Below are 26793 nucleotides of genomic sequence, written 5' to 3' on the forward strand. Positions count from 1 at the left end.
GCATTCCTCCCCCTTTATTTTTAGAGACAGGGCCTTGCTCTATAACCCATGCCAGAGTGCAGTTGCACAATCCTGGTTCACTGTAATCTTGAGCTCCTAAGCTCAAGCAATCCTCCTGCCTCAGTCTCCCAAAGTGCTGGAAATACAGGCTTGAGTCACCACACCCGGCCCTTGCATTCCATATGCCTTCTTTAGTAAAATTTCCTCTTGAATCTTGTAACTGTTTTGTAAATGAGCTGTTTGTTTTCTTTTGTTGAGTTTCGGGAATTCTTTATATATTCTAGATATGAGACCTTTGTCTGATATGTGTTTTACAAGCATTTTTTGCCAATCTGTGGTTTGTCTTTTCATTCTCTTAATACTGTCTTCTGAAAGCAAGAGTCTTTAATTCTGATAAAGTATAATTTATCTTTTTTTTCTCTTTTAGGTATTGTGGTTTTAATGTCATATCTAAGAAATTATTGCCTCACTCAAAATGACAAAATTATTCCATGTTTTCTTCTAGAAGTTTTGTAGTTTGGTCTTTACATTTAGTTTTATAGTATATGGTATAAGGTATGAATTACAATTCATTATTTTGCATGTGGATATCCAACTGTTCTAGCATTTACTGGAAGTACTGTAATTCAATATTGTCCTTGCATCTTTCTTTAAAATCAACCGGTCATATATGTCAGAGTCTATACCTAGACCTGCTATTCTGTTCCATTGATCTACAGGTCTATCCTTTTGCCAATACCACACTATTTTGATTAGTGTAGACTTACAAGGTTTTGAAATTAGGTAGGGCAAGTCCTCCTACTTGATTCCTTTTAAAAAATGTTTTAACTATTCTATATTTATTTCCTTTTTCTATATCAATTTTAGAATCAGTGTGACAATTTCTACAAAAAACCCACTGGGATTTGATTGGCGTTACACTGAATTTATAGATCAGCTTGGGAAGAATTAAAATCTTGACATATTGAGTCCTCCAATCCATGAATATATCTCCATTTATTTAGAACTTATTTTATTTTACTGATCATTTCTGTGCAGTTGTCAGCATGCAGATGTTGCAAATAATTAGTAGATTTATACCTAAATAGTTCATGGTTTTGGTGTCATTATCAATGGTACTGGGTTTTTAAGTTTTCATTTCAAATGTTCATTGCATATATATATGTATAAAACAATTGATTTTTATACATTGACCTTATAGGTTGTAGATCCTTTTTTTTTTTTTTGACAGAGTCTTGCTCTGTCACCCAGGCTGGAGTGCAGTGGCGCAATCTTGGCTCACTGCAACCTCCGCCTCCCAGGTTCATTCAAGCAATTCTCCTGCCTCAGCCTCCTGAGTAGCTGGGATTACAGGTGCGTGCTGCACACCTGGCTAATTTTTGCATTTTTAATAGAGACGGGGTTTCACCATATTGGCTAGGCTGGTCTCAAACTCCTGACCTCACGATCCACCTGCCTCGGCCTCCCAAAGTGCTGGGATTATATGCATGAGCCACCGTGCCCGGCCTGTATTCCATTACTTCTAAACTTACTTACTAATTCTAGCACTCTCTTTGTATATTCTTTGGGATCTTCTAGGTAGACACCCATACCATCTGAGAGTAGGAATACATTTCTTTCGAATCCACATAGCTTTTATTTCTTTTTGTTGCCTTTTTTCCTTACTGGGCTGTCCAGGACATCCAGGATAATGTCAAATAAGAATGGCAGAACATCTACCCCAAAACTACTCATAACTTCTGGCCAGAATAAATCACTTGTACTTCACAGAGAACACTGGGAAGAAAGTAGATGAAAACCCACTGTCATACACAAACATTTTAGTAGACTACCAAAATTCATGAATATGCATAACAGAATTTTCTTTTTTTTTTAAATTTTATTTTACTTTAAGTGCTGGGATACATGTGCAGAACGTGCAGGTTTGTTACATAGGTATACATGTGCCATTGTGGCTTGCTGCACCCATCAACCCATCATCTAGGTTTTAAAGCCCACATGCATTAGGTATTTGTCCTAATGCTCTCTGTCCCCTTGCCCCTCACTCCCCGACAGGCCCCGGTGTGTGATGTTCCCCTCCCTGTGTCCATGTGTTCTCATTGTTCAACTCCCACTTAGGCAGTGTTTGGTTTTCTGTTCCTGTGTTAGTTTGCTGAGAATGATGGTTTCCAGCTTCATCCATGTCCCTCCAAAGGACAGGAACTCATTCTTTTTTATGGCTGCATGGTATTCCATAGTGTATATGTGCCACATTTTCTTTATCCAGTCTATCATTGATGGGCATTTGGGTTGGTTCCAAGTCTTTGCTATTATAAATAGTGCTGCAATAAACATGCTTGTGCATGTGTCTTTATAGTAGAATGATTTATAATCCTTTGGGTATATACCCAGTAATGACCATATAGCTGGGTCAAATGGTATTTCTGGTTGTAGATCCTTGAGGAATCACCACACTGACTTCCACAATGGTTGAACTAATTTACACTCCCACCAACAGTGTAAAAGCATTCCTATTTCTCCACAGCTTCGCCAGCATCTTAGAATTTTCTATAACACCACACTTCTTCTCACCTTCTAATGTAGTAAAATGAACAAGTTTCTTTAATAATAACAAGCTCCCAAATGGATAGCCACTCTGTAGCATAAAAAAATAATAGATCAAGTATAGTGTTTGGTAATCAATGTTTCATTATTCATTCTTTTTCAGAAATCACCTAGGTCTTCAATAATTAGCAATTAATCAACTCAATTTAATATTAATTCCAGGTTTCAAATTACCTGAGGATGTTGGAAATTACCTACTAACAAAGCTAACATACCACAAGGCATACATACTGCTATAAAAACATTTTTCAGAATTATTCAATTTAGCTGAAATTTACATTTTTCATAATCTCAAGTGCTATGTAAGAGTATTAGTTTATTTGAACCAATATGAAACCAATATGAAAAAGATGAGAAGTTTATGAGAAAAGAAACCAAAATCTTCACACTAATAAACTCAAATGGAAACGCATATAGTAATTACTTACGTTTTAAACCAGAATTATTGACCCAGTTTTTCCAAAGATTTACCTTAACTATGTGAACTTGGATTCTTATATTAATGTTTCTAAGCTAACATTTTTAGTAAGAGGGATTTTTTTAAACCTTGCATTTTAAAGTGGTAGTTTCCTTATTTTCTGTAAATTTGAGAAATATGAGATTTATATAAGTATCAATTTGTGAAAACTCATCAGATCACTGCTCCTTTAAGATATTTAATAATATAATCCGGAGGTAATAAAATATTTCATATTTGTACAATGAGATATCAAGGGGGTTTCTAAATCACAGACACACAGCCCTCAAGACACAGAAAGCTCATAGCTTCAGTCTCAAGTTAAAAATAATCCCAGAAACATTAAAAAAAAAATCACTGGTTTAGATCTCAAAGGGCTGTCCTTCTAGGGAACATAAAATTCGTAATTGATTCGTGCTCACAAATAGACAAACATACAAACAATAAAAAAAGACTATCAAACCAGAATATCTGTCTCACCCAGCAGAGAATAGACCTGTTATCCACCCATGAGAGATCACCAAATAGTCAGATCATAAAACCAAGTCCCCAAGTATTACTAACACCAATTAGATTAACAAACCAAGAACAAAGCAAAAATACAAAATCTGTAGACATGAAAAAAAAGAATCTGGAGAAACAGAGAACTGGCAAAGTTAGAGGTCTTATTACCACCTGGGATTCTCTCTTGGTATGGGCTTAAGCTGCCCATAAAATGCATTTCCTTCTGTCACCCAGGCTGGAGTGCAGTGGCACGATCTCGGCTCACTGCAACATCTGCCTCCTGGGTTCAAGCGATTCTCCTGCCTCAGCCTCCTGAGTAGCTGGGATTACAGGCATGTCCCACCATGCCTGGCTAATTTTTGTATTGTTTTTTAGTAGAGACGGGGTTTCCCCATGTTGGCCTGGCTGGTCTTGAACTCCTGACGTCAGGTGATCCACCCACCTCGGCCTCCCAAAGTGCTGTGATTACAGACATGAGCCACAACACCTGGCCTTGGATCATTTTTCCTAACAATAAAATAAATAATTAAATAAAATTGTCCTACATGGGAGATAAAAGCTTCATGCCCTTGCGCCCTTGTGCCCTTGGAGAGCAGAAATAGTAAAATCAATTGCTCTTGATGGATGAAAAGGCATTCCCTTCCTCTTGCTCAAGACTACAAAGCTATTTCAGGTCAGGGCCAAGGCTAGAACCTCAGATTTCAACTCCCACCATGCTACGGATGTTCTTTGAAACATTTAAAAGGTCTGGGCTCTTTAAGACAGTATCAAAGCAGTTCAAATTAATAAAATAGATATAGAGTGTTAGCTAACACACAGGCCATCTGTTTGAGAAAACTGACTGCCCTGGGGAAGTCAAAGGAGCGTACCACTTTCTGAGAGGGTGGACAGACATTCAACGTTTGACGTTCACAACAGTAAAATGCCCTATGCAGCTCTCTCTCCCTGATCACCCCCTCCAATATCTCTTTCTGAAATGGCTCCTTCCACAGACATCGTGGACCCCTTCCTGAAGGAGTTCTCATCTGGCCAGGTCCCATCCTGTCTGGTGACTCAAGGAGGCCACCAGAGAGGGACAGACTTGGCTCTAAAAATGAGACACTCGGAGTGATTGGCTCTTCAATTCTCCCCATGCTCACGCTGCAGCATGGCCAGAGGGTTAGCTTTGCTACTTCTGCTTCTTATGATCCGCTCCAATGACTTTGGGATTTCTATTTTAACCTGCTCCCTGCTTAAAAACAAAATAAAGAAGGCCGGATGTGATGGCTCACGCCTGTAATCCCAGCACTTTGGGAGGCAGAGGCAGGTGGATCGCTTGAGGTCAGGAGTTCAAGGCTATCCAGACAACATGGTGAAACCCCGTCTCTACTAAAAATACAAAAAGTAGTTGGGCATGGTGACGGGTGCCTGTAATCCCAGCTACTTGGGAGGCTGAGGCAGGAGAATCGCTTGAAGCCAGGAGGTGGAGGCAACAGTGAGCCGAGATCATGCAACTGCACTCCAGCCTGAGCGACAGAGACTCCACCTCAAAAAGTAATAATAACAAATAAAAGGCCAGGTGAGATGATTCATGCCTTAATTCCAGCAGTTTGGGAGGCCAAGGCAGGAGGATCACTTGAGCTCAGGAGTTCAAAACCAGCCTGGGCAACATAGCAAGACCTCGTCTGTACTAAAATTAAAAAATATTATATAAGTAAATAAAATAACAAAATAAAAAGGTGATCAAGAAGCTATGATACAACTCATTCAGGTTCCCACCTCCTTATGACAATATTTTCCAAACTGCTGGAATATATATTGTTTAACCTTTATACAGAAAAATAAAGCATAGGTACATGGAATGATTGCATCACTTGGTGATTTCTTACAAGGCGAACATCCTTATAACCACCCAGGCCAAGAACTAGGACTTGTCCCAGCTAGCCCAGAAATCCACTTCCTTCCTCCAAAAGTTACCAGCTAAATAACAGTTTAAGTGGAGCCGAGTCAAAAATATCAGCAGGTATCAAATGGAGCCAACGATGGTCGTAATCTGGCATTTTTCTTCCATATTAACTTTTATGTTAATGTGTGTCTGTGTGTGTATTTGTGCATATATTACTGAGTCACAATTTCTCACTGTTGGTCACAATCAAAAAAGTCTAATAGGCTGGCTGCAGTGACTCATGCCTGTAATCCCAACACTTTGGGAGGCTGAGGCAGGTGGATCATGAGGTAATGAGTTCAAGACCAGCTTGCCAACATGGCGAAACTCCGTCTCTAACTAAAAATACAAAAATTAGCCAGGCATGGGGGCGTGTACCTGTACTCCAAGCTACTTGGGGGTTGAGACAGGAGAATTGCTTGAACCTGGGAGGCACAGGTTGCAGTGAGCTGAGATCTATCATGCCATTGCACTCTGGCCTGGTTGACAGAGAAGACTCCATCTCAAGAAAAAAAAAAAGTTTAATAGCCACTGCACCAAACTGAATTGTGGGGGAGGGGAAATGAGAGAAAACTCCACGATTTTGTTTGTTCCCTAAAAATGGGCAGACACAGGCTCAGTGTCACGTGTTTCACACTTTGTAATGACTACAGCAGCTTCCCTTCTCACCTATCAGAACATTTTAGAAAACATAAAATATTTTTAAAAAACATGAAATATCTGTCCATATTATGCAAAAAAGTGAATATGGAATATTATAAAGAAAGCAATTAATCCACACTTAAAACTAATTGCCTAACCCAGTGGGTCTTTAAATTATTCATCAGTGCTATTTAAAAATAATTGCAGTTTATGAGGAAAACCCATTATGAATTTCTTTTAAGAACTAAAAAGAAAGGGTTTCCATTTTTATTATTTACCAACTGCTTACGGCTCTTGAAACCAGACCCATTTTTAGACCAGCTTAATATGCTCATTATCCTGCTGCCCCAATCAAATCATCTTTAACATTTATCATATCAACATTTCATGAGATTCCCTGTGATGGATTCTGAACTCACAGAGAGGACAAAGGCATTGTCCAAAAAGAACATAACCAGCTACTCAGGAGGCTGAAAAGGGAGGATCACCTGAGCCTGGGAGGTCGAGGCTGCAGTGAGCTGCAGTCATGCCACTGCACTCCAACCTGGACAACAGCGCAAGACCATATATCAAAAAAAAAAAAAAAAGAATATGAAAGGTATGTTCAAAAAGAAAAAAAATAAGAAGACTTTCAGAGAACAAAGCAAGAAACCACTAGCAAGATGTAAGAATGTCTCAGATTAACTTCATGCTTGTTCCTCCATCTCCAACTGAGTACCCTGGGATTTCCTCATGAGTTTTGCTCAAATTAGTCAAGACTTCTGTATTCTCTCGCTACTGTCTTCATTTACTTCATGCCACCAGAAACCAAAACTGAAAACATAAAAATAAAAAATAAAAGACACATGGACAAGTTCACATGAAATGGGACAGAAAGGTTCACAGCCAAATTTATCAGAACCAAAGCCCATTTGATTTGATTTTATTTTTTTGTTTGTTTATTTTTAGAAATGGGGTCTTGCTCTGTTGCCCAAGCTGGAGTGCAATCATACCTCACTGCAGCCTGGAACTCCTGGGCCCAAGTGGTCCTCCTACCTCAGCCTCCCAAATAGTTGGGACTATAGGGGGGCACCACCATGCCTGGCAAATTTTTAAATTTTTGTAGAGTGGGGGTCTTGCTATATTGTCCAGGCTTTGTATTCAACTCATGGGCTCAAGCAATTCTGCCATCTTGGCCTTCCAAATTGCTGGGACTGCAAGTATGCACCAACATGCTGGGCTAATGTAAAGCTCATGTGGTGTTCTTAATTTCTCTACCTTTTTTTTTTTTTTTTGGGACAGTCTCACTGTGTCATTCAGACTGAAGTGCAGTGGCCTGATCTCAGCTCACTGCAACCTCCGCCTCCTGGGTTTAAGCAATTCTCCTGCCTCAGCCTCCCAAGTAGCTGGGACTACAGGCGTGTGCCACCAAGCCCCGCTAATTTTTGTACTTTTAGTAGAGACAGGGTTTCACCATGTTGGCCAGGCTGGTCTCGAACTCCTGACCTCAGGTGATTTACCCACCTTGGCCTCCCAAAGCGCTGGGATTATAGGCGTGAGCCACCATGCACAGACACTTTATCTTCTTCTTTGATTCCTTCAAAGAATATTCAGAATTGTAGCCATGAAATGGTAGAACTTAAAAGGACTTCTGTCTAGTTTAGTGGTTTTCAAACTGTGTCCCCAGGTATGCAGGAGCGGTTTTCAAACTGTGACCACAGGCATGCAGGAGCAGGAGCATGAATTGACGAGTTGGCAGGCCTAGGGTCCCCAGCTCCACCTCAATGCTTATCCCCAAGCCTCCATCACCAGAGCCTATTTTGAACCTTTTTAAGATTTCATTTGGGCCTGGTGCAGTGGCTCACACCTGTAATCCTAGCTACTCGGGAGGCAGAGGCAGGAGAATCACTTGAGCCAGGGAGGCAGAGGTTGCAGTGAGCCGAAATTGTGCCACTGCACTCCAGCCTGGGCAACAGAATGATACTTTGTCTCAAATGAGAAAAAAAAAAAAAGATTTCATTTGAAAAAGTCATTCTTCCCCTAAAAACAAAATTCAAAATTTACTCTCATAGATAAAAACACCAAGGCTCTACCCTCTAGCTCCAGGGTGGACCCTTATTAGCTGATGCCAATAGACTGTATCTCCTACCCCTGACAACAGCAAATGGTTCTGTGATGGGGACCTCACTCAGCTGAGGCTAGGAAAGCAAACAGATGTTTGCTGAAACTACTGGGAAAAGCCATCTCTCTTCAGCTGACTCTGATCATTCCTTTAAATCTTCCCCTTAACCCTCCCCACAAAAATCTTTTCTAATTGGTTGATCATAGATTTTTTGCATCAGTTTTGTTTTTGACATATAGCATCAAAATATTATTTATGCTTTTTATTTAATTTTTTATTTTTTCAAATTTATGTTTATACATTTTTGGGGGGGTGGGGTGGCGGTAGGGACGAGAGCTCACTCTGTCACCCAGGCTGGAGTACAGTAAGTGGAATGATCTTAGCTCACTGCAGCCTCCAGCTCCTGGGCGCAAGCAATCCCCCTGCCTCAGCCTCCCCAGCTGGGACTACAGACATGTGCCACCATGCCCAGCTAATTCTTTACATTTAATTTTTTGTAGAGATGGGGGTCTTGCTATGTCTTTAGGCTGATGTCAAACTCCTGCCCTCAAGCAATCCACCCATCTCCCCACCTCAGCTTCCCAAAGTGTTGGGATTACAGGCCCTGAGCCATCCCATCTGGCCAAATATTATTTATCTTGAGGTGTTTTTGGCAGCTCGCCTCTTAAATTTGGCATCTGAGACAAGTGCTTCAATCCCCTAGGCTTGGTCTCTGCCCTGTCAGGATGTGGAGCCCACGGTTGCTACAACTTTTTTTGTTTTTTTCACTTTGAGGAGACACTTTGGAGTTGATATGGAACCATCACATAGAGCTTTCAGAGGAAGTCATCATTACATAAGACCAAGAGAAACCAGGTCCTAGTTATTTGAGCTGCTAGATCAAGCCTTGCCTGAAGCCACAATACCACTTGACAATTCACAAGAATCGGTGAATTCTCTTTACTCTATACGCCAACTTGAATTGTTTTATTTGAACTGTAACTGAAATAATGCAAACTGATGCAATGGCCAGTTACACAGGGTTAGCCCTTGAATGTCTTGTTGTTTCAATGTGTGGTCAATTAAACAGAGCCAACATATCCCTGATGGCTGTGTCAACTTTCAGCAGTTTTCACTGTAGAGTAAAATTTTATTCTATCACTTATTAGGGCCCTTTTATGCACCAGGCACTGTGATAAACACTCCATATATATTTTATAAAATATTGAGCTCCCATCAAAAATATATATATATCAACTGGGTCAAGCACAGTGGCTCATGCCTGTAATCCTAACACTTTGGGAGGTGGAGGTGGGCTCATGGCTTGAGCTCAGGAGTTACAGACCAGCCTGGACACCATGGGGAAACCCTGTCTCTACAAACAAACAAAAAAAAAAACAAAAAAATTAACCAGGTGTGGTGGTGCATACCTGTGGTCCCAGCTACTTGGGAGGCTGAGGTGGGAGAATCACCTGAACCCAGGAGGTTGAGGCTGCATTGAGCCAGTCACACTACTGCACTTAAGCCTGGGGACTGGAGTTACACCCTGTATCAAGAAAGAGAGAAAAGAATGTCAGCTAGTACTATTATTACCCACATTTTAGAGGAAGGGAAATGAACGAATAAAGAAAAGAGCAACATGTACAAGGTCACTTGAGCAGTTGCAGAGCAGGAATTCACAGTCAAAATTGTCTGAACCAAAGCCTGTGTTCTTAATGATTCACTCAATCTGGTCTCAAGATTCTAGCTATAGGCCAGGTGCAGTGGCTCACACCTGTAATCCTAGCACTTTGGAAGGATGAGGTGGGCAGATCACTTGAGGTCAGAAGTTCAAGACCAGCCTTGCCAACATGATGAAACCCCGTCTCTACTAAAACTACAAAAATTAGCGGGGCATGGAGGCATGCGCCTATAATCTCAGTTACCTGGGAGGCTGAGGCAGGAGAATCGCTTGAACCCAGGAGGTGGAGGCTGCAGTGAGCTGAGATCACACCCTGCACTCCAGCCTGGGTGACAAAGTGAGACTCCATCTCAAAAGAAAAAAAAAAAGGCCTGGCGCAGTGGCTCATGCCTGTAATGCCAGCACTTTGGAGGCCGAGGCAGGCAGATCACAAGGTCAGAAGATCGAGACCATCCTAGCTAACATGGGTTAGCTATCTCTACTAAAAATACAAAAAAATTAGCCGGGCGTGGTGGCAGGCACCTGTAGTCTCTACTAAAAATACAAAAGAATTAGCCGGGCATGGTGGCGGGTACCTGTAGTCCCAGCTACTCAGGAGGCTGAGGCAGGAGAATGGCGTGAACCTGGGAGGCAGAGCTTGCAGTGAGCCGAGATCACGCCACTGCACTCCAGCCTGGGCAACAGAGTGAGACTCTGTCTCAAAAAAAAAAAAAAGAAAAAATATTTAGCTATCAATAGAAGAGAATACCTGCTATATAATAGATGCTCAATAGGTGTCTGAGGAATGAATGAGTGAGTGAATGAATGAATAAAGTCTATTAATTAATTGAAAGGTGAAGTGTTAGGCATTCTGATGCACATTCATTTCATTTGCATTGACCCCTCTCCATAAATGTGGTGCAAAAATGCAGCTTCTTTAGGTTAAGTTTCACTTAACACAGGTGTTTCTATTAAAGGACATGGTTCTCAGGGGTGCACATCATCAACATGACTGAATACAAATTTCTGAAAAAAAAACCAAAAAACACAGAGATAGAATAATAGCTATCCATCTGAAAAAGTCCCATGGCAAATCAGGTCTCCTGACTTCAAAGGGCTTGGCAAGGAATCAAACCAGGTCAAGGACTTGAAAATGTCTTGAAAATATAAGGCAATACACAACTGATGATTAGTATGCTTTTAGATTTATTATCTTCATTCAAAGACTTACCAAACAAAAAGTCTACATTGAATGCTAAATTTCTTTTACTCTAAGACCCAGAGCGATCACTTGATGAGTATGTCTGTAAGACAAAATCAATACAATGTTAAGCCATAAATTTATCCAACAAAGGTAAATATCACAGTACAGAGTTCCAGGTTTTTAGCATTCTTACCCAAAGCAATAAATAAACAGACTCCTCCCAAAGTAAAGATGGAAATATAATTATTCAGTCTCTTCATGTTAGATTTGCCCAGAAATTGAAATATTGTTAGCAAACACAGATTTAAATTTTGTGCTCCAATGAATTGGTAGATCTCTTAGTTTATTGTTTTGATTTCTCTACATTCCACCACAGGGAAATTATGCAGACTCTTAGAGTACATGAATAGAATACTGATAATTATGGAATTTGCTGCTTAGCTTGAAGATAATTTCATGAAACTCTTCCGATCTATGGCATGGTGGCCCGTGTGTGGTTGTATCACTGCTATTCTTAAGACCTGTGAGCTGACGCATGTTCTAAGTGTGTTTGAAAATCTGCAATGTCAAGCTAATTATTCAATTCAGCAAATAAAGTCAGCCCAGACAGTTTAGCCTACGGTGCTGGTTGTTTAACACAGTTAAGTCATCCTATAGTCCAAGGCTGGGGGTGACAACACAGTCTGCTCCCAATCCCACTGGCAGGACAAAAGTGCCTGGAAAGCTTCACAAAAAGGAAACCCCAGGGGTCCACCCCAGATCTGTAGGATAAGCATTGGAACCCAGGGCATCTCTATTTAAATGAGCCCTTCAGGTGCCTCTCCTGCACAGCCAGGTGAAGAAAACACTTCTATGTTCATAACAGCACAGAATCCAGTAGGGACCAAGATAATTCATTCCTTTGTTTTGTCTGCATGATGCTCCACATAACTGCTTTCATTTTATATTTTATTTTTTACAAAACCTGTTGGACCCCCTGGCTGCTATAATGTCACAGAGCAACAGGCTCAGAGGCTTTGCTTCAATCTGGAAAAACAACCATGCTTAGGATTTGAGAGAATTGTATTTATCAGAGTCTTAGAGTGTGTCTGTTTCAGGCCGCCCATCTGCATTCCCTGTAGTGGTTCTTCCCCACTGAGGTTCAAAGTCCTCTCTCTGTTATAAATAATAACCCTTCAATTTTATGAAGACAGTAAATCTGTCAGTGAGACGCTAAACACCTCTTTTCACCTGAACATCCGGACAAAAAAAAAAAAAACTAATGGAGGGCAATGGAAAGCATACAGGCTTTCAACTAAAAATAGAACTACCATTTGATCTGTGAATCCCACTACTGAATATAGATACCCAGAGGAAAAGAAGTCATTATACAAAAAAGATACTTGCACACGCATGTTTATAGCTGCACAATTCGCAGTTGCAAAAATGTGGAACCAACCCAAATGCCCATCAATCAACAAATGGATAAAGAATCTGATAAATATATATATACACACCCACATATATGTATAATATAATATAATATATTATACATATATATGCATATATGTATACATATATATATACACATATGTATATATGTTATATACTGAATATATTATACATATATACACATATACATATGTGTATATATTATATACATACGTATATATGTTATATACTGAATATATTATACATATATACACATATACATGTATGCATATATACACATATATAGTATAATATACATATGTATATGTATATTATACATATATACATATAATATGTACATTATACATATATGTATATATGTATATATAATACATACTATATGTATATACATATACATATATACATATATGTGTACATATAATACATATTATATGTATATACATATACATATAATACGTATTATATGTATACACATAATACGTATTATATGTATATACATATAATACATATTATATGTATATACATATACACATATACATATATGTGTATATGTGTATATATAATACGTATTATATGTATTATAATATATATTATAATGTATTATAAATGTACTATAGTATATGTATGTATATTATACATGTATGTATGATACATATGTATATATAATACATATTATATGTATTATAATATGTATCATAATATATTATAAATGTATTATATGTATGTATAATATAATATATGTATGTATGATCTATATGTATAAAGGATGGAATACTACTCAGTCATAAAAAGGAATGAATTGATGGCATTCATAGGAACTTGGATGGAATTGGAGACTATTATTCTAAAGGAAGTAACTCAGGAATGGAAAACCAAACATCGTATGTTCTCACTCATAAGTAGGAGCTAAGCTATGAGGATGCAAAGGCATAAGAATGACACAATGGACTTTGGGGACTCTGGAGGAAAGGGTAGGAAGGGGGTGAGGGATAAAAGACTACAAATTGGGTGCAGTGTCTACTGTTTGGGTGATGGGTGCAACAAAATCTCACAAACCACCGCTGAAGAACTTAACTCATGTAACTAAATACCACCTATTTCCCAATAATCTATGGAAATAATTTTTTTTTAAAAAAAGGAAGTACACAGGCTTTTAATCCTGCACTTAACTAACTGGTAGATTTTGGGCCTGTGATGAAAATTAAATAAGATAATCCACATAAAATATTTGCACTAGATAAACAGTGGCTATTAGGATCATCAGTATTACTAAGTGATGTTTTCTGGGACTCTGAACACTCTAAAGCTTTTATATTTCATGTGGTCTGACCTACCATTTTCTTACAGCAAGTGTGGCTATACCTTCAGATATGATTTGGCCAGAGAAGAGCTAAATAAACATATTACTTGGGCTTTTTAAAATTTATTTTATTTTTGTTTTGATTTATTTTATTTTTGTTTAAGATTGGGGAGGTTGGCCGGGCATGGTGGCTCACACGTGTAATCCAGCACTTTTGGAGGCCAAGGCGGTTGAATCGCAAGGTCAGGAGATCGAGACCATCCTGGCCAACATGGTGAAACCCCGTCTCTACTAAAAATACAAAAAATTAGCCAGGTGTAGTGGCGGGTGCCTGTAGTCCAAGCTAATTTGGAGGCTGAGGCAGGAGAATCGCTTGAACCTGGGAGGTGGAAGTTGCAGTGAGCCGAGATTGCACCACTGCACTTCAGCCTGGTGACAGATCGAGACTCTGTCTAAAAAAAAAAAAACTGGGGAGGTCATACTCCCAAAATGCTTTTCTCTAGTAAAGCAACACTTGGAATATTGAAATTATTTTTAGACACCCCACTTTATGTATGTATGTATGTGTTTATTTATTTATTTTTGAGACAGGGTCTCACTCTGTGGCCCAGACTGGAGTGCAGTGGCACAATCAAGGCTCACTGCAGCCTTGACCTCCCAGGCTCAAGGGACCCTCCTGCCTCAGCCCCCAAGTAGCTGGGACTGCAGGGATATGTCACCACGCCTGGCTAATTTTTGTATTTTTTTGGTATCAATAGGCTTTTCTCCATGTTGCCCAGGCTGGTCTAGAACTCCTAGGCTCAAGTGACCCACCTGCCTTGGCCTCCCAAAGTGTTGAGATTACAGGCGTGAGCCACCATGCCTGGCCAACACCCTACTTGAAGAAGAATGCAGGGAACCTTGGGGAAAAGTGAGCAGGGAAGTTCTGGAAACCCAGACATTACCATATGAGAAATTGTTTTAGAAACTGGTGTTCTCATGGTTCTCATGGCCGAGTGGGGTGGCTCACGCATATAATCCCAGAACTTTGGGAGACTGAGGCAGAAGGATCATTTGAAATCAGGAGTTGGAGACCAGCCTGGACTGTTTCTACAAAAAAAGTAAAAAAGAAAAGAAAGAAACTGGCATTCTCAGCTAGGAAAAGAAAAATCATAGGGGTAGGTAAGACGGTGGTCTTCAAATATCTGAACGGCTGTTTCAAGACGTAGAATATAAGGCCTCCTAGCACTAACTGTCTAAGGTGATTGGAGTCCAGGAGTTTCCTTAACTGAGCTCTTTGCCTCTACCCAGACTGACAAGAAATGTGTGTTAATTTTTAAACAGTCATAGTACAGCGCTGTTCTTTCTGAATATTCAAATGTGGCTGAGAGTCTTGCTGGAAACGGGTAGCCTGCAAATTAGAGATGAACTGCTATAATTCACATGAGAAAAACAACCCCAAAGACATAGACATATGAGCAGCGGCAAGCAGGCTGCCTCAGTAAATTATTTAAAGGGGTCTGAAAAGCACCATTTTCAGGCACCAGTCTCTGCACAGTCTGTTGAAAGCTTTCACCCTGAATATCATGATTATCAGTAAGATGCAGCGGAGGTCCACACACAAACGGCCCTGGCTGCTCAACAAAACCCTCGTCCACAAACTGAAATTCAGTCCAGAGCAAAGCAGAGATTTTCCTTAATCCAAAAAGCAGACAAGCCGGGTGCAGTGGCTCATGCTGTAATCCCAGCAAGATGGGAGGCTGAGGCAGGAAGATCCCTGGAGGCTGGGAGTTCGAGACCGGGCCAGGAGCCCAGGTTTGATTGGCATTTTGGCCACCACTGCCTAATAGCACTCCTTTAGACATTTGGCTGCCTCAGGAGGAGGACAAGCAGGTTGGAGTTTCAGTGTCACCTCTGGCAGTTTTACCCAGACCAGCCTGGGCAACATAGTGAGACACCATCTCTACAAAAAAAAAAAAAAATACAAAAAGCAGACAATTGTTTAACAAACAGCAAATCAACTTTTTATTAAACTTGATTTTCATGATGCATGATGCAGTAGATGGGGAACCCTCAAATCTCTAAACTTATTCCATAGACATGAAACAACTTGTGTTTTGCTTGGTACTAATGCCACTGCATTAAAACACAGCTTTTCTGAGAAAAGCAAAGTCTAACAAAATATTTTTTTTATCTCATACTCCAAAAATAAATGAGTGGGCTCATCTATTTACAAGGAATGTAAACGAATTTACAAATAAACTTATGACTCTGTGACTGCCTTTTTTTTTTTTTTTTTTTTTGAGACGGAGTCTCACTCACTCTGTCACCCAGGCTGGAGTGCAGTGGCACGATCTCGGCTCACTGCAACCAATGCCTCCTGGGTTCAAGCAATTCTCCTGCCTCAGTCTCCCAAGTAGCTGGGATTACAGGTGCATGTCACCACATCCGACTAATTTTTGTGTTTTTAGGAGAGATGAGGTTTTGCCATGTTGTCCAAGGTGGTCGGGAGCTCCTGACCTCAAATGATTCTGCCCATCTCGGCCTCCTAAAGTGCTGGGATTACAGGCATAAGCCACTGCACCGGGCCTCATTTCATTTATTTTCTAATCGCAAACCATTTGCGGGAGTGTCATTTTTTGGAGGAAAATAGTGGGATGCAGAGGGGTTGCACTCCTTGCCTGAATCATGCAATAAAAGTAGCAGAGGTGCCACTGAAACTCCAACCTGCTTTTCCTCCTCCTGAGGCAGCCAAATGTCTAATGGAGTGCTATTAGGCAGTGGTGGCCAAAATGCCAATCAAGCCTGGGCTAACCCAAGGCAACAGAATAAACTTAAGGAGGGTAGCATGTTAAGAACCAGGCTGGACACAGTGGCCCACACCTGTAACCTCAATGCTTTTGGAGGCTGAGGCTGGAGGTTCACTTGAGGCCAGGAGTTTGAGACCAGCCTAGGCAACATAATGAGACCCAATCTCTACAAAAATGAAACAATTAGCCAGGCATAGTGTCACTCACCTGTAATCCCAGCTACTTGGGAAACTGAGGTGGGAGGATCTCTAGAGGCCAGGAGTTGGAGGCTGCAGAGAGCTATGATCGTGCCACTGCACTTCAGCCTGGGCAACAGAGTGAGACGTTGTCTCCATAGAAAAGAAAAAACAGCCAAGATTAGATGGAATTGTGCCAATAGTGAAAATACCAAAATTAAGGTGCAAGCTGTGATAAAGGCCGTTTGGAAAATGCTGCAGGTACTAATCAGAGCATTAACCTTGGCATTTGCAGAGTTAACCTTGGTTTCCCAATCTCGTGCATGACCTGGAAGGTCCGCAGCAAGGTCACCAATTAGACCCCCACACAAAGGGGTAGCCCTACCAGTTTGCACAACTCCAAGGAACATGATCGACATAGACAGCAGTATGGGTAGTACCTTCCAGAGTCCTATGGTGCGGCAGTCCTGTAGGAGTGGTTGGCATATTAACAGATGCTATAGCTAGTGAACAGCCTAGCTCACTTCCTAGCACCTGTATCTTGACGTGGACTTGTTGCTTTCTCTATTTAATCCAAATATGCCATGGCGCTTGCAATGTGTAAGGTATCTCATATCTTTTTTGTTTTTAAGTTTGGATCTCGCTCCATTGCCCAGGCGAGAGTGCAGTGCCACGACCACGGCTCACTGTGCCCTTGAGGGCTTAAGCGATCCTCCCACCTCAGCCTCCCAGAGAGTAGCTGGGACTACAGGCACACACCACCATGCTCGGGTAGTTTTTAAAATTTTTTGTAGAGATGAGGTTTCCCTATGTTGCCCAGGCTGGTCTCAAACTACTGAACTCAAGCAATTCTCCCACTTCAGCCTCCAAAAGTGCTGAGATTACAGGCATGAGCCACCACGCTGGGCCCTCACGTCTTTTCAGGGAAAAAAAGACCCCATTTACAATTGCAAATATGAATAATAGAAATAAAAAGAAAGTGAAGTGTTAGATAAATCCATGAGTAAAATATCAAATTTGGTAATTGCTTGAAGCCACCAAATACTCCATAAGGGAGAGTAATTTCTGAAACTGTTCAATGAGTGTTTCAGCAAGAATTTATTTTCATTGCTTCATAAATTGCTTTAATCCTATATTTAGGGAATCATTAGGGGCCTGAAAGGGTCACTTAAAATTTTCACTTATGTTTAACTAAATTTTATGGAGAAAATTACATGTTTTAATAGTATTCACAGAACTGTGGACCTGAAAAGGTCTCAAGATTTGTCCTTCTAAAATAGCAAAGGTCCGTGATTCAATATCACTTAATTTTCACAATAGCCCCATGAAGGAAGTATAATTATTCTCATATTACAGATGAGACAGCTGACCCTCAAAGAGTTTGAATTATTTACCAAGTAAGCAATTTGAAGGAAAGATCCTGCCTTCTTCACCTTTCCATTCCCAGGGTCTGGCAGAGGACAGATATTCCAGATGTTACTTCAGGGGTTCTCAAAGTCTGCTCTCTGGCTGGGCATTGTGGTTCACGCCTATAATTTCAGGTCTTTGGGAGGCTGAGGCAGGAGGATTGCTTGAGCCCAGGAGTTCGAGACCAGCCTGGGCAATGTAGCCAGACCTTATTTCTACAAAAAAAAATTTTTTTTAATTGTTGTCCCCCGACCAGCCACATAACCATCACCTGGGAACTTATTAGAAATGCAAATTCTCGGGCTCACTCCAGACCTCTGGACTCAGACATTCTGGGTACAAGAAGACGTATTTGTTTTTGTTTGTTTGTTTGTTTGTTTTGTTTTGTTTTGAGACGGAGTCTCACTCTGTCACCCAGGCTGGAGTGCAGTGGCACGATCTCTGCTCACTGCAACCTCCGCCTCCCAGGTTCAAATGATTCTCCCGCCTCAGCCTCCCGAGTAGCCGGGACTACAGGCGCCCGCCACTGCACCTGGCTAATTTTTATATTTTTAATAGAGACATGGTTTCACCATGTTGACCAGGCTGGGCTCAAACTCCTGACCTCAGATGATCTGCCCGCCTCCGCCTCCCAAAGTGCTGGGATTACTGGTGTGAGCCACCGTATCCAGCCCTGTTTTTTTTTTTTTTTTTTTTTAGAAACAGAGTTTCACTCTGTTGCACAGGCTGAAGTGCCATGGTGCAATCGTACCTTGCTACAACCTCAAACTCCCAGGCTCAAGTGATTTCTCCTCGGCCTCCCTGAGTAGCTGGGACTACAAGTGTGCACCACCACACTTAGCTAATTTATTTTATTTTATTTTTTGTAGAGCTGGGGTCTCACTAGTTTGCCCAGGCTGGTTTCAAACTCCTGGCCTCAAACAATCCTCCCATCTCAGCCTCCCAAGTAGCCAAGACTACAAATGCATGCTATCATAACTGACTAATTTTTTATCCTTTTTAGCTTTTTGTAGAGACAGGAGTCTCACTCTGTTGCCCAGGCTGGTCTCTAACTCCTGGCCTCAAATGATCCTCCCATCTCAGCCTCTCAAAGCTCTGAGATTGCAGGTGTGAACCATCTCACGCAGTCAGCAAGGTATGTTTTAACAAGCCCTCCAGGAAATTGATGCATACAAAATTTAGTTTTAGTAATGGATACTAGATTTAATGGTGTACACTGAAGTATGCAGTAACCTGTGTGTTAAATGAATGTTGAGTGGAGATCATGAAAGTAGGAAGAGGTAGATTCAGGATTCTTGGAGCCCAGAAGCCAAAGTCAAAAGGAAGATCTAGGGAAGTAACATCCCAGCTATGGACTGACCTTTAATGGAGTCTCCTCATGGCTCAGTTCTTAAAGGAGCTATCTGTCCTCAAGCCACCGTATGCCAGGATCTGTACACCTCTGAGTGTCACACCATGCCTCTCTGCCAGCAGTGTGTATGGAATCTGGGTCCCTCTGCTGCAATGAATATAATTAGTTAAGTTTCTATTTTGCTTCCTTCCTCCAAAACCCATCATAGCAAGGGCCACCTGAGGAAAGAAAATTTCATCTTACATAAAACCAGATTTATCTTTATTCTTTGCCCAAACAATACAATGAAAGCCCAAATGATTTTTCCACATTTGGTAGCACTTAGAAGCTTTTCATCAGTGCAAGAATAAAGAGAAGAACTATTTTCCTCATTTCTGTTTACTGCAGTGATACAGCTGAAAGAAAACAATTTGAATCTATAAACCACTAAGATGTTTTTGACTTAAAACAAGCACCAAAGTCTCAGTCGTTTATCCAGAATCACAGCCTCCCTGAGATGAAGGGAGCCTAAGAGATCGTCAAGTCAGTGCAACATGATTTGCAAGGATACCAGGTATTGTTTCTCTTAAAGAGTTATGTACGTGGGTTTTTTGTTTGTTTGTTTTGTTTTGTTTTTGAGAAAGAGTCTCATTCTGTCACCCAGGCTGCAGTGTAGTGGTGCAATCATGGCTTACTGCAACCTCTGCCTCACAGGTTCAAGCCATTCTCCTGCCTTAGCCTCCCGAGCCGCTGGAATTACAGGTGTGCACCACCACACCTGGCTAATTTTTTTGTATTTTTGGTAGAGATCAGGTTACACCATGTTAGCCAGACTGGTCTCAAACTCCTGACCTCAGGTAATATGCCTGCCTCGGCCTCCCAAAATGCTGGGATTACAGGCATGAGCCACTGTGCCAGGCCTGTTTGTTTGTTTGTTTGTGGACAGAGTCTCACTCTGTTGCCCAGGCTGGAGTGCAGTAGCACCATTTCAGCTCACTGCAACCTCTACCTCCCAGGTTCAAGCAATTCTCCTGCCTCAGCCTCCCAAGTAGCTGGGATTACAGGCACGTGCCACCATGCCAAGCTAATTTTTGTATTTTCAGTACAGGCAGGGTCTCACCATGTTGGCCAGGCTAGTCTCAAACTCCTGACCTCAAGTGATTTGCCCGCCTCAGCCTCCCAAAGTGCTTGGATTACAGGCATGAGCCACTGTGCCAGGCGTGTGTGTGTGTGTGTGTGTGTGTGTTTGTTTTAAGACAGGGTCGTACTCTGCTGCCCAGGCTGGAGTGCAGTGGCACCATTTCAGCTCACTGCAACCTCCACCTCCCAGGTTCAAACAATTCTCCTGCCTCAGCCTCCCAAGTAGCTGGGATTACAAGACATGTACCACCACAACAAGCTAATTTTTGTATTTTCAGTAAAGACAGGGTTTTACCATGTTGGCCAGACTGGTCTCGAACTCCTGACCTCAAGTGATTTGCCCACCTCAGCCTCCAAAAGTGCTGGGATTACAGGCACGAGCCACCACGCCTGGCCTGTATGTGTTTTAATATGTATTAGGATAAAATATTACTTTCATACCAAACCCAGGATTTCTTGTATATTACTGCTTAGGGTAATGCTATAGTCATTTGTAAAAAACAAAAGTGAGGTGATTTCAGAAAAAGTAAGTAAATAAGCAACAGCCCAGGTGTCATGCAGTTAAGACAAAAATCATGAAAGAGATACATGAAGATTGGCCATTAGCTATCACTCCTGCCAGGGTCCTGGCAGGAAAGAGAATTCACTCTCCCCCTCCCCATTTGCAATGGCTCAAATGAAGAGACTTCAATGAAGGCAATATTTAGGGAGTTGTGGGCAGGGATAAGAAAACCAAACAAGATGTTGCAGCACCCAGAGACTTGCTAGAGGAGGGAGCTGTTACTACCCCTAAGGCTGAAGGGGCAAGAGAAGGAAATGGTGTGAGCAGAGAGCGACGGAAGAGAGCTGGCCTGGTAAGAACCCAGACAGAGCACTGGAGAGAAGGAGCAGGGAAGAAATCACTCAACCTCTCTTCCTGCCCTCCCAACTCCCTCCTGTTCTTCCCATTGGCCAAACCCAAGCAGAAAACAAAGACAAAGGAACCAGGCAAGCCCACTGATAGGAACCAGCCTCCAGTAGTGCACTGCTCACTGCCTTCCATTTGCCAAATCTAGCAGAAAGCTAGCTTGCAAGGGAGCCTGGGAAATGTAGTTTTCAAGGGCCACTCCCTTGTTACCCAGACCAGAGCCGAGGAATGATGGGAAGTAAACTTGAAAGCAAATAGGCATATGACCTTCACATTGCCCACTCTAGCTTATCCTTCAGTCTCCAGTGTACTCGCCACCTCCACAGGGAGGCCTTCCCCTGAAACTCTAGAGAAGTCATCCCAGTCCTCTATCACACCACCTTCTTGTTATTTTCCTGCAAAGTGTTTAACAGTGACAAATACATTTACTGTTGCCTGTTTAATTTTTCCCTATGTCTCCCTGGTTGACACACTTCTTTATTGTAGAATACATACTCAGTAAGTATTTATTGTAAGTAAAAGGAAGAGAAAAAAGGAACATAGAAAAAATGTATCTGAGGCCAAAAAAATTCAATTGAAAACTTTATGCTCAAAGTATAAAAAAATCATCAAAGCATGATGCCACAGAAAATGAAAGATAGGAACTAGCGTTTTTGTTTTTTCCCATCCCAAGCCCAGTGAGGAAGATTTTGGAACTATCTAATCTAAAGCTGCAGCCAAATTCTGATTTATTCTTGGTTTATTCTAAGGAAGGCAGTCCACAATCTGAATACCTAAAAGTCCATTTTTCCACACACAAAAGAACAGATGAGAGAGTCGTTATTTGCCTCCACCTCCACTGCCAATATAGATTTTCTAAAAAGTATGAATTAAACTCATGGAAATAAAGACTAGAAGGATGATTCCCAGAGTCTGGGAAGGGTAGTGGGGAGGATGGGGGGAAGTGGGAATGGTTAATGGGCATAAAACTACAGATAGAATGAATAAGGTCTAGTATTTGATAGCATAACAAGTGACTACAGTCAATAATAATCTACTGCACATTTTTAAATAATCAAAGGAGCATCATTGGGATGTTTGTAATACAAAGAAATGATAAATGCTTGAGACCCCATCTACCGTGATGTGATTATTATTAGACTCTGTATGCCTGTATCAAAATATCTCATGTACCCTATAAATATATGTATATACACCTACTGTGTACTCATAAAATGAAATATTAAAAATTAACATAAAAGCATAATTTAAAGAAAAAAATATGTACCCCAGTTATAGCCATTTGTCCTCTGATACTTGAACATTCATCTTCTGGCTGGTTCCAGCACATGAAGGTTAGGTGCCACATTAGGGAGCTATCACCAGTAAGTACTCCACGTCCCAAGGTCAAGGTCACTCTTGGCAGTATGTCCTGATTATGATTGAACAGCTTGGATGAGTAAGAGCTCACGTTTTTGTTACTATTTCAAGCATTTTTGCATGACCTGAAAACAATAATCAAAGGATAACTCCAGATAAATAAGCAAAATGTGTCCCTCATAGAGTTTAACATAGGGTTACACTATATCCCAGCAATTCCACTCCTAGGTATATGCCCAAGAGAACTAAAAATGTTATGTCCAAAGGCCGGGCACGGTGGCTCATGCCTGTAATCCCAGCACTTTGGGAGGCCGAAGCAGGTGGATCCTGAGGTCAGGAGATCAAGACCATCCTGGCTAACATGGTGAAACCCCATCTCTACTAAAAATACAAAAAATTAGCCGGGTGTGGTGGCGGGCGCCTGTAGTCCCAGCTACTTGGGAGGCTGAGGCAGGAGAATGGCATGAACCCAGGAGGCGGAGCTTGCAGTGAGCCAAGATTGTGCCACTGCCCTCTAGCCTGGGAGATAGAGCGAGACTCTGTCTCAAAAAAAAAAAAAAGTTATGTCCACATAGAAATTTGTACACAAATGTTCATCATAGCCAAAAAGTAGAAATGGACACAAATGTCCATCAAACAATGAATGGATAAACAAAATGTGGTATACCCATGCAATGGAATATTAGTCAGCCATAAAAAGGAATGAAGTATTGGCAGGTCCTACAACATAGATGAACCCTGAAAACCTTATACTAAGTGAAAGAAGCCAGCCACAAAATGTTACATATTATATAATTCCATTTCTATGAAATTTGCAGAATAAGCAAATCCATAGAGACAATGGAAAGCAGATTAATGGTTGTCAGGGGCTGGGAGAGGGTGCAACAGGGAGTGACTGCTAATGAGTAGGGGGTTTCTTTTGGAGATGGTCAATATGTTCTGGAATTAGATAGCGGTGATAGTTGCACAACTTTGCAACCATGTTTTTTAAAACCTTAGAAACTGTACACTTCACTTTTAATTTTTTTTCTTTTCTTAGTTTTACTTTTAATTGACAAGTAATACTTGAAATATATTTATGGGGTACAATATGAGCTGCTTTTTTGTTCTTTGCTTTTATTAGGAGAACTTGTGCAAGTTTGTTCCATGGGTAAATTGCATGTCAAGGAGGTTTGGTGTACACATAATTTTGTCACCCAGTTGTATTAGTCCATATTCATGCTGCTGATAAAGATATACCCAAGACTGGGCAATTTACAAAAGAAAGAGATTAAATTTACAGTTCCACATGGCTGGCGAGGCCTCAGAATCATGGCAGGAGGTGGAAGGCACTTCTTACATGGCAGTGGCAAGAGAAAATGAGGAAGATGCAAAAGCAGAAACTCCTGATAAAACCATTAAATTTCATGAGACTTATTTGTGGTCATGAGAAGAATATACAGTATGGGGGAAGCCACCACCACGATTCAAATTATCTCCCACCGGTTCCCTTCCACAACACATGGGAATTATGGGAGTATAATTCAAGATGAAATTTGGGTGGGGACACAGAGCCAAACCATATCACCAGGTAATCAACGTATTACCTGATAGGTAATTTTTCAATCTTCATCCTCCTACCACCCTCCACCCTCAAATAAGCCCCGGTGTCTATTGTTCCCTGCTTGGTGTCCATGTGTAAAGAATGGGAGAAAATATTTGCAAACTCTGCATCCAGCAAAGGTCTAATATCCAGGATCTGTAAGAAATTTAGACAAATCAACAAGCAAAAAACAAACAACCACATTAAAAAATGTGCAAAGGACATGAACAGGCACTTCTCAAAAGAAGATATACACACAGCCAACAAGCATATGACAAAATGCTCAATATCACTAATCATTAGGAAATGATATGTCAAAACCACAGTGAAATACCGTCTCACACCACTCAGAATGGCTATTATTAATAAGTCAAAAAATAACAGTTACTGGTGAGGTTGCAGAGAAAAGGGAATGCGTATACACTGCTGGAGGGAATGTAAATGAGTTCATCCACTGTGGAAAGTAGCATGGCACTTTCTCAAAGAACTTAAGATAGAACTATCATTTGACCCAGCAATCCTATTACTGGGTATCTACCCAAAGGAGTAGAAATTGTCTATCACAAAGACACAGGCATGCAAAAGTAAATTGCACTTTTGATGATGAATCTTATGGTTTGTGAATTCTATTTCAATTTAAAAATATTTAAGAAATAAACAACATGTATAACGTATCTTTGGATTAATGCACTGAGTCAATTTCCATCATTCATAACATGATTTTATATGATCTCCATCAACGAAGAGGATAGCTGTTAACGTAGCAGTTCATAATATGGTCACTCAGTGTTCTGAGGCAAGAAACCAAAAGAGTTTATTATCATTTCTTTGTAGTACTTCTTGTAACAATCATTACTATGCACTGAGTACAGACTGTGATCTTGGGGCTGCTTTTTAAATCTCCCATGCTTAAAACACACTAAATTCTCACAACAACCCTATCAGGTTGGCAGGAGTACTGTTATCTCTATTTCAGAAATGAGGAAAGAATGACGTAGGGAGGTTATACATCCTAAATCACAGAGCCAGGACATATCAAGGTGGAAGAGAACTAAGCAAGTCTGGATCCAATGTCTCTGGTTTTACCACCACACTAGACTGCCTTTCAATACAATAAATGCTGCTACTATTATTATTCTACTAATGTTTTAAATTTGAAGAGTGCTTCACAGTTCACAGAATATTTTACCATAAATAAAGGAATATTTTATTAAATTCAATGTTGAAATAGCATCAAATTCAGATTCAACAGGCGTTTATACACTCCCTAACTCATTTGAATGTTTTTCCTTCACTTACAATTCCACAAATACCACTCAAGACAATGAGTGTGCTCCACTGTTTGAATAAAAGGAAGAATAGAAAAGGTGTTCATAGTAACACCCACTTCACTCCATCCTTTATCATTTTCAAAAATCTCCACATATATTATCATATTGGGTCTTTACAAAACTCACTGAAGTAGAAAAAAATAGAAACAATTATTCTTGAATTTCAGATGATAAAATCAAGGCTCCAAAAAGTTTAGACAGAACTTGAACGATGGTCTCCTGGCTTGTAATCTTCTACACAATGTGCCATCAAATGGATCATTTGGAGGTGATATATTCACAAGAATTTGGCCAAGTTGGCAAATACTGGTTTTTGTTCTGGTTTTTTAATCTCTATTGTAGAAGTCGGCATGACATGTTCCCCCATCTAGCAAGGACCAATGTCTATCAGTAGCATGCTCGAGTGCTGTCATCATTTCCAGTGTTGAAGCAAAACATTGATGTGACTGGTTTTATGTACTATACACGTGCAACCAAGGTGGGAAATGGAACCTGATTCTCCCAACACTCTTCTTTTTGTTGGGGGAGTTGGAATGGCCATATTCATGGGGTGAATCACCTGACTGTCTCCCTTTTTCCAGAAAACAGCACATTTAAGGCAAATCACCCTGGGAGCTGCTCTCCTCCTCATTTAGAATTACAGGAAGGAAAGAGATTTCAGATCTCTTATAGGCAATCTCATCCCAAAGATCGTATTTCCCTTTGTGTTTTCACAGCCAGGAAATCCTTCCTCAAATCCAAGTAAATCCCTCTTTCTCTTCTCTAAGCCCTCATCTTGTTCTGTTTTCTGTGAGCAGAGAGAACAGCTGGTTGTTTCTGGGAGAAGCAGCAACCCCCTGAAAGCGGCCCACTCTAGCAGGCTGCGGGATTCCACATATTTTAGCGTCAGATGCCTGAGTGTTAATTACCTTAACGTGGCTCCCACATGGATGCTGATGGGTGCAAAGCCAAGCTGGCCAAGCTAAG

At 40.8% G+C, this 26793-nt stretch overlaps 1 long non-coding RNA gene across 1 annotated transcript; it reads left to right on the forward strand.

Annotated features, from left to right (window-relative positions):
- The first annotated feature begins 5704 nt into the window (after positions 1 to 5704).
- On the forward strand, positions 5705 to 26131 carry LOC134731334 (uncharacterized). The gene is made up of 4 exons (XR_010113518.1): positions 5705 to 5779; positions 19182 to 19313; positions 19917 to 20082; positions 25995 to 26131. It is a non-coding gene; the product is annotated as an uncharacterized lncRNA (long non-coding RNA).
- The last annotated feature ends 662 nt before the right edge of the window (positions 26132 to 26793 follow it).

The sequence above is a fragment of the Symphalangus syndactylus genome, chromosome 9, assembly GCF_028878055.3.
Source record: "Symphalangus syndactylus isolate Jambi chromosome 9, NHGRI_mSymSyn1-v2.1_pri, whole genome shotgun sequence".
Taxonomy (NCBI): Eukaryota; Metazoa; Chordata; class Mammalia; order Primates; family Hylobatidae; genus Symphalangus; species Symphalangus syndactylus.